Source organism: Montipora foliosa, chromosome 11, assembly GCF_036669935.1.
Source record: "Montipora foliosa isolate CH-2021 chromosome 11, ASM3666993v2, whole genome shotgun sequence".
NCBI classification, from domain to species: Eukaryota; Metazoa; Cnidaria; class Anthozoa; order Scleractinia; family Acroporidae; genus Montipora; species Montipora foliosa.
This window is the reverse complement of record NC_090879.1, coordinates 36,977,295-36,984,415: the sequence shown is the minus strand read 5'-3', so window position 1 is coordinate 36,984,415 and position 7,121 is coordinate 36,977,295.

Genomic DNA, 7,121 nt, shown 5'->3' with positions numbered 1-7,121 from the left:
TCTTTGTGGGTAGTGTTATCACATGACTCAGTGAAAAGACGTGTACTTTTCAACGTTTTTATTGCTTACAGCTGCTTTTAATGTTGACAATAGTGTTGGCACCTTCTCAGAATCCATTCCTAGAAGAGCTACTAGGCTTTTAACACTGATATCCACCGACAGCGGTTGGTTTTGTAATTTGCTTGTATTAGACCCTCTCTTAGGAGTCCCCTTTTGGACAGTTTTTCCTTTCTTCTTGCGAAGCCTAGTCTTTTGTTTTTCAAGGCGGCGGTGGTTAAATCAAGTTAGGGCTGAGAGGAAACCTTTCTCTGCTTTTAGTTTAACCGCCTGAACTCAATTAGCTTATTTGGTTTGTTTGGTCTTTGCCTATCTTCCCCTTCACCACTTGTCAATTTATTTCAAATGGAAGTCTAACTTGATCTTCAACTCGAAAACCAACTCGAAATCCAACTCGAAGTCTAACTCGAAGTCTAACTCGAAGTCTAACTCGATCTTCAACTCAAATTCGAACTCGAGTCCAAACTCGAGGGATTATTTCTCCCCTGTCGTCAATCTGTTGAATCATTTCTGAGCCATTCTACGCAAATCGCTCGGTCATCAAATTCTCTTAACAATCGTTATTACAGGCGGCCCCAGGCTCGGAGCCAAAAATTATAAGGATTTGTAAAGGAATCCTGATAACAAACACTCAAAAGATAATTTTTTTATTTTAAAATGTTCTCAATAAAAAAGCCATGGTCCTGGTGACTTTCTCGCTCTCTGTGCGGTTATTTGCCTGATTTAACGTGAGTTAAGCGACTTCTCAGCTTCCCGGGTTGTCACTCATGCATAATTAAAGAAAAGGTTGGAAAGTAATTTCTAGCTTACCCCACATCTCACCAATACAGGTCAATAAAATCAAATTTCTCTTGCATCAGTCGTGCTCAAACTCTGGTGATGGCCACACAGATAAATTTACTTCTCTTTGGCCAACTTTCAAGGTCCAGCGAGTATCCGTTGCTGAGAAACAGTGATGAATATTCAAATATTCAAAATCCTTGGAGGCTCTCTTACAACGAATCTTGACATGGCTGGTCAATTGTTCACTTATTTGCTCTCACTGTATCGAGACTCAAGTGAATGGTTGACCAGCCATATCCAAATGCATGTCTCAAAGAAAGATCATGAAAGCTGTAATCGTACTGGAATATTAAAGAGAAAGTACAGTCTAGAAAACGTTTCTCTGAATCGAAAGTTCTTTACCTGTACTGTCATACTTTACCATTCATTTGAACTAAATTTGTTTAAATAGCCAAAAATAAAGCTTCAAAAATAGGCAAATTTAAATTCAAATTGGCCATCTTTATTTTTGTGTATGCAAATGACACTATGATGTAGCAATAGTCAAGGATTTCTCCGGTTGACTAAAAGTACTTGATGTAAAGAAGAAAATACAGGCGAGGAGAGCAATGCTTTGTAGACTTGAATATTAATCCAGAGGCTAAACTCTATTGATATTGGGTTTATATGTGACTTATATGCAGGAGTTTTACAAAGCAAAAGAGAGCTTACAGTGCTATCCTGCACTCATTGCTTTGAAATAAATGCCTGGAAATCAAGTTTAATCTGTCCACTGTGGCTTTCTACGAGGTCCCTGTTACAACTTCAAAACAAACGATCGATTTATATATTTCCATCAAATGGTAAGAGTAAATCATTTCAGTCATTGCTATACTGCCAAAAAAATTTAACCACATTTCAATCCATTGTTATATGTATTTAAAATGCAACAGTTCAAAAAAGCTCTGTTTTCATTATTTCGTTGTAGATCTCGCTCGGAGCCAGTTCAGGTTTTTCCTCTTAATGACATGAAAGTTGTTAGATTTCGCTCAGGTAACTGATGAATATGTGTTTTACCAAGCATTTTAAAACTGAGGGTTTTAAATTTTTGTCCGACATCCTTTCTTTTTTTTATTTTAATTGCAAACACTTTTATTCAAGTTGGTGTAAAGGGGAATATCTGTGGAAATGCATACTTGCTAAGATTGTTGTTAAATGCTAAGATTGTTATTAAAGTTTGTAAGGAATTGTTTGCTCTGATGTCTTTTGGTTCGATAGTCACGTTTGCGATAAAACACTAACTTTTCCTAGACTGAATTTCGAGATAAATAAAGTTGATGTATATACGGTATGTATGTACCATGTGTGTCTGCACCAGGGGCTGTTCTTGATAAAGTTCGTGGAACGATCTTGTATTTCGGAGTTGTGACAATTGTCGTATTGTTCGACTGTCTAATAAAAAGTAGGACTGAAAAATATAAATATTAGGCTTAGTACCTCATCATACAGTTAACTTATACGTTTGCTAATTTGAGGAAACTCGGAGCCAAAAAACTGGAATTTGAGACGAATTTACAGTGCAACGCGCCATACCGTTACCACCCAACAAACCTTCACATTTGACAATTACGTGTTAATACGTCAACTCAATAAGCCACGCAACGGTGTTCAACTTACAAGTGTGCGAACTTTGCAAAGAGGTGTGACTGTCAATCAAATTCACACATCTTGATTGGTGGACAATTTGTAAAAAAAAAATCACTGTTAGGTGTCCACGGTAAGGCGCGTCGTACTGTAATTAAACTCTTTCCAAGAATTAAAACCGCAAATTTGTCCAACTGAAAAATAAAAGAAAAATAGTAAAACTTCCAGCCTCTCAGGCAGTATTCCAAATATCTAAAAATATACTCTTTGTTATTTTGTATCTAAAATTCAGTTATTTTATCGAAACAACTGCCTTCTTTTGGCTCGAAGTCATCTTGGATAAATTTAGGAAATGTAATTTCTGACGATTGAATGACTGCATGAATTAGTCAGAAAATTGATATTCTGACGCCACAATGGAGAGGCTCGCGGGGTGTCACAGGACTAGTTTAGGATATTTATTAACAGTTTTTGACGGAAGACTTAGGTCATTCTAGATTAGTCAGTCTCCTTGTCTGTTTACTTTTTTATGATGTGCTGTTTTAATTATTTTCACCCTTTCCTCGGGGTTTTGTGCTGCTGCATTAGACGGGAAATACGTTTCCACATGTTTTTAGGCCAAGTCTAAACGGTGGTTTTTTAGTGGTTTTTCGTATCTGGCGTAGCACAACTTCTTTGAGATTACATTTAACTTTAGGTATTACAGTAGCGTTGTTTTGCATTTGTAGTAGGATTGTCTTACATTTATAGTAGGATTGTCTTGTATTTGTAGTAGGAGTGTCTTGCATTTGTACGTCTGACTGACACATCCTAAATAAACTTTCACTCGAAGCTCGTTGCAGTGTAGTCAGAATAAATCCTTTGCTCGATCAAGCGCCTGAAGAGGAAACCGAAACATGATTATTATTATTATTATTATTATTATTATTATTATTATTATTATTAGTAGTAGTATTAGTAGTAGTAGTAGTAGTAGTAGTAGTAGTAGTAGTAGTAGTAGTAGTAGTAGTAGTAGTAGTAGTAGTAGTAGTAGTGACGACATAAGTAGCGACAAGCACAATTATAGGGTAAAGTAGTATGTTTAAATTTCTTATGCATTTTTGTTTCGACATGAATTTATATTTTTTTAAGAAATTGAATAGCAGCCAGTCGATTTGAAATCATATTTTTTCAGAATCTTTCCAATCGGGGTCTAAATCTTTGATTTTTTAAGGAAGGGGCTTTCAAGATAGAGGAAATGATCCATGCAGTAAATATCCGATCAATTTTCAATTTGCCTCTGTCGATGATCAAATAAAAATGAAAAATTGACAAACCCTCCCGCACCATGGGACGGACAAGTCGAGACCTCAACTAACAGGGCTGGGGTTGGGAGAAGTCACGCAACCCTTGGAGGAGAGGGGAGGGGAGTTGAGTTATGGCGGCTACAACCTAGAGGTTTTGCCTTTAATTAATCTTTACTAGGAGTCATATTTTTATTTCCTCGCCACAAATGTAAAACCTATATGGTTCCCTGCATGTTCAGACGTTTTCAACGACTTGGACCTCCACTAACCTGCCTTTTTAAAGGCCAAAAATTCACATGCGCCAGGGTCATTGGGTCTTCCGTCCATTTGATTTCCATGAAAAATGGAAAATGAAAAAATGGATTTGGTATTTTTAATGTTTCATTTGTTTTTACCAAGGAACGTTGAGAATAAAATTCCAACTAACACAAACATGAAAATCATGGTTTCTTATTGAATAAAAATTGAAAATGACAATACAAATCTTTAATTTTTATTTGCAAAGGAAGAAAGAAGAATTGAATAGCAGCCAATCGATTTGAGATTATTCTTTTTCAGAACCTTTCCAATCGGGGTCTAGTTCTTTGATTTTTCAAGGAAGGGGCTTTCAAGATGGAGGAAAGGATCCATGCAGTAAATATCCGATCAATTTCCAATTTTCCTCTGTCGATGATCAAATAAAAATGAAAAATTGACAAACCCTTCCGCACCATGGGACGGACAAGTCGAGACCGCAACTGACAGGGCTGGGGTTGGAAGAAGTCACGCAACCCTTGGAGGGGAGGGGAGGGGAGTTGAGTTATAGCGGTTACATGGTTCTACTAGGAGCACATTTTTATTTCCTCGCCACAAATGTGAAAGCTATGTGGTTCCCTCCATGTTCAGACGTTTTCAACGACTTGGACCTCCACTAGGCTGCCTTTTGGAGCAATTGCAGAATACCCCGTTCAAGTCGAAGCGGGGGGGAAGGGCCTCGCGTCTACGCGTCAAGTTTCTTCGGTGGCTGGATCATTGAACGAGGCAATTTCTTATGTGCTGGCTACTCGTCTACGCGTGGCAACGCGTCAAAATTAAAGCTAAGGGTACCAGTGTTCGTATTGTTTTGTCGTGTAACCTGGATCATAGAACGATGCAATTTCTTATGTGCTGGCTACGCGTCCACGCCTGTCTACGCGTCAAACTTAAGGTTAAGGGTACCGGTGTTCGTAGTGTTTTGTCATGGAGCCTGTATGATAGAGCGAGGCAATTTCTTATGTGCTGGCTACGCGTCTACGCGTGGCTACGCGTCAAAATTGAAGCTACGGGTACCAGTGTTCGTATTGTTTTGTCGTGTAAGCTGGATCACAGAACGAGGCAATTTCTTATGTGCTAGCTACGCGTCTACGCGTGGCTACGCGTCAAAATTAAAGCTAAGGGTACCAGTGTTCGTATTGTTTTGTCGTGTAAGCTGGATCACAGAACGAGGCAATTTCTTATGTGCTAGCTACGCGTCTACGCGTGGCTACGCGTCAAAATTAAAGCTAAGGGTACCAGTGTTCGTATTGTTTTGTCGTGTAAGCTGGATCACAGAACGAGGCAATTTCTTATGTGCTAGCTACGCGTCTACGCGTGGCTACGCGTCAAAATTAAAGCTAAGGGTACTAGTGTTCGTATTGTTTTGTCGTGTAAGCTGGATCACAGAACGAGGCAATTTCTTATGTGCTAGCTACGCGTCTACGCGTGGCTACGCGTCAAAATTAAAGCTAAGGGTACCAGTGTTCGTATTGTTTTGTCGTGTAAGCTGGATCATAGAACGATGCAATTTCTTATGTGCTGGCTACGCGTCTACGCCTGGCTACGCGTCAAACTTAAGGTTAAGGGTACCGGTGTTCGTAGTGTTTTGTCATGGAGCCTGTATCATTGAACGAGGCAATTTCTTATATGTTGTCTACTCGTCTTCGCGGGGCTACGCGTCAAACTTAATTCTAAGGGTAACGGTGTTAAGTCGTGGAATCTTGATCATAGAACGAGGGAGTTTGTTATGTCGCTAGTGCCTTAAGAACGAGGTAGATATATAACAGAGTGGCTCGCTGGCTCGGCAGTGGTTTTAGTGCCTTTAAATCGAGATAAATATATAAGAGTGGCTCGGCGGCTCGGCAGTGGTTTTAGTGCCTTAAGAACGTGATAAATATATAAGACCTAATCACTGAAACAAGCGCTTATGCTTAATCACCAAACGAGTGCTATAATCTTCAGACGATCTCATAAAAAGTGTAGTTGACCAAACCGCAAAGTGAAATCTAATATTTTAAACGAGTGCTTCGACCTAATAACTGAAACAAGCGCTTAGGCTTAATCAGTAAACGAGTGCTATATTCTTCAGACGATCTCATAAAAAGTGTACTTAACCAAACCGTAAATTGAAAGCTAAAATTTTAAAGAGAGCTTCGATCTAATCACTAAAACAAGCACTTAGGCTTAATCAGTAAACGAGTGCTATATTCTTCAAACGATTTCATAAAAAGTGTGGTTGACCAAACCGTAAATTGAAAGCTAAAATTTTAAAGAGTGCTTCGATCTAATCACTGAAACAAGCGCTTAGGCTTAATCAGTAAACGCATGCTATATTCTTCAAACGATGTCGTAAAAAGTGTAATTAACCGAACCGTAAAATGAGAGCTAAGAGTGCTTAGGCCGTAAGTGATTAGCCACAGACACGCGTAGCCACTCTCCGTAGCCGGCTACGCGTATTTCTAGATTTCGCTTTCTAGTTTTCTTCAGTTGACATATTCCGTGATCACCAATTTAAATTAGTAGCTACGCGTAGCCACTCTCCGTAGCCGGCTACGCGTAGCCGGCTACGCGTAAATAAGAAAAAGTCCCGGGGTATTCTGCAATTTAGGCAAAATATGACTCCTACTAAAGATTAATTAAAGGCAAAACCTCTAGGTTGTAGCCGCAACTCCCCTCCCCTCTCCTCCAAGGGTTGCGTGACTTCTCCCAACCCCAGCCCTGTCAGTTGAGGTCTCGACTTGTCCGTCCCATGGTGTGGGAGGGTTTGTCAATTTTTCATTTTTATTTGATTATCGACAGAGGTAAATTGAAAATTGATCGGATATTTACTGCATGGATCATTTCCTCCATCTTGAAAGCCCCTTCCTTAAAAAATCAAAGAATTAGACCCCGATTGGAAAGATTCTGAAAAAGAATGATTTCAAATCGACTGGCTGCCTGTCACTTCCCTGGTAAGTGGTGTCTGTGCACAGAGCCTTCTGCGCGTTTTTTCTTAGGATCGAGAGGGTAGTGGAACTGCGTAGATTTCTCTCGTGGACACAGTAGAATCATTAACTTAGCCTGCAATGCCGTCGAAAGTCATGTAACGCGAAGGCCGTT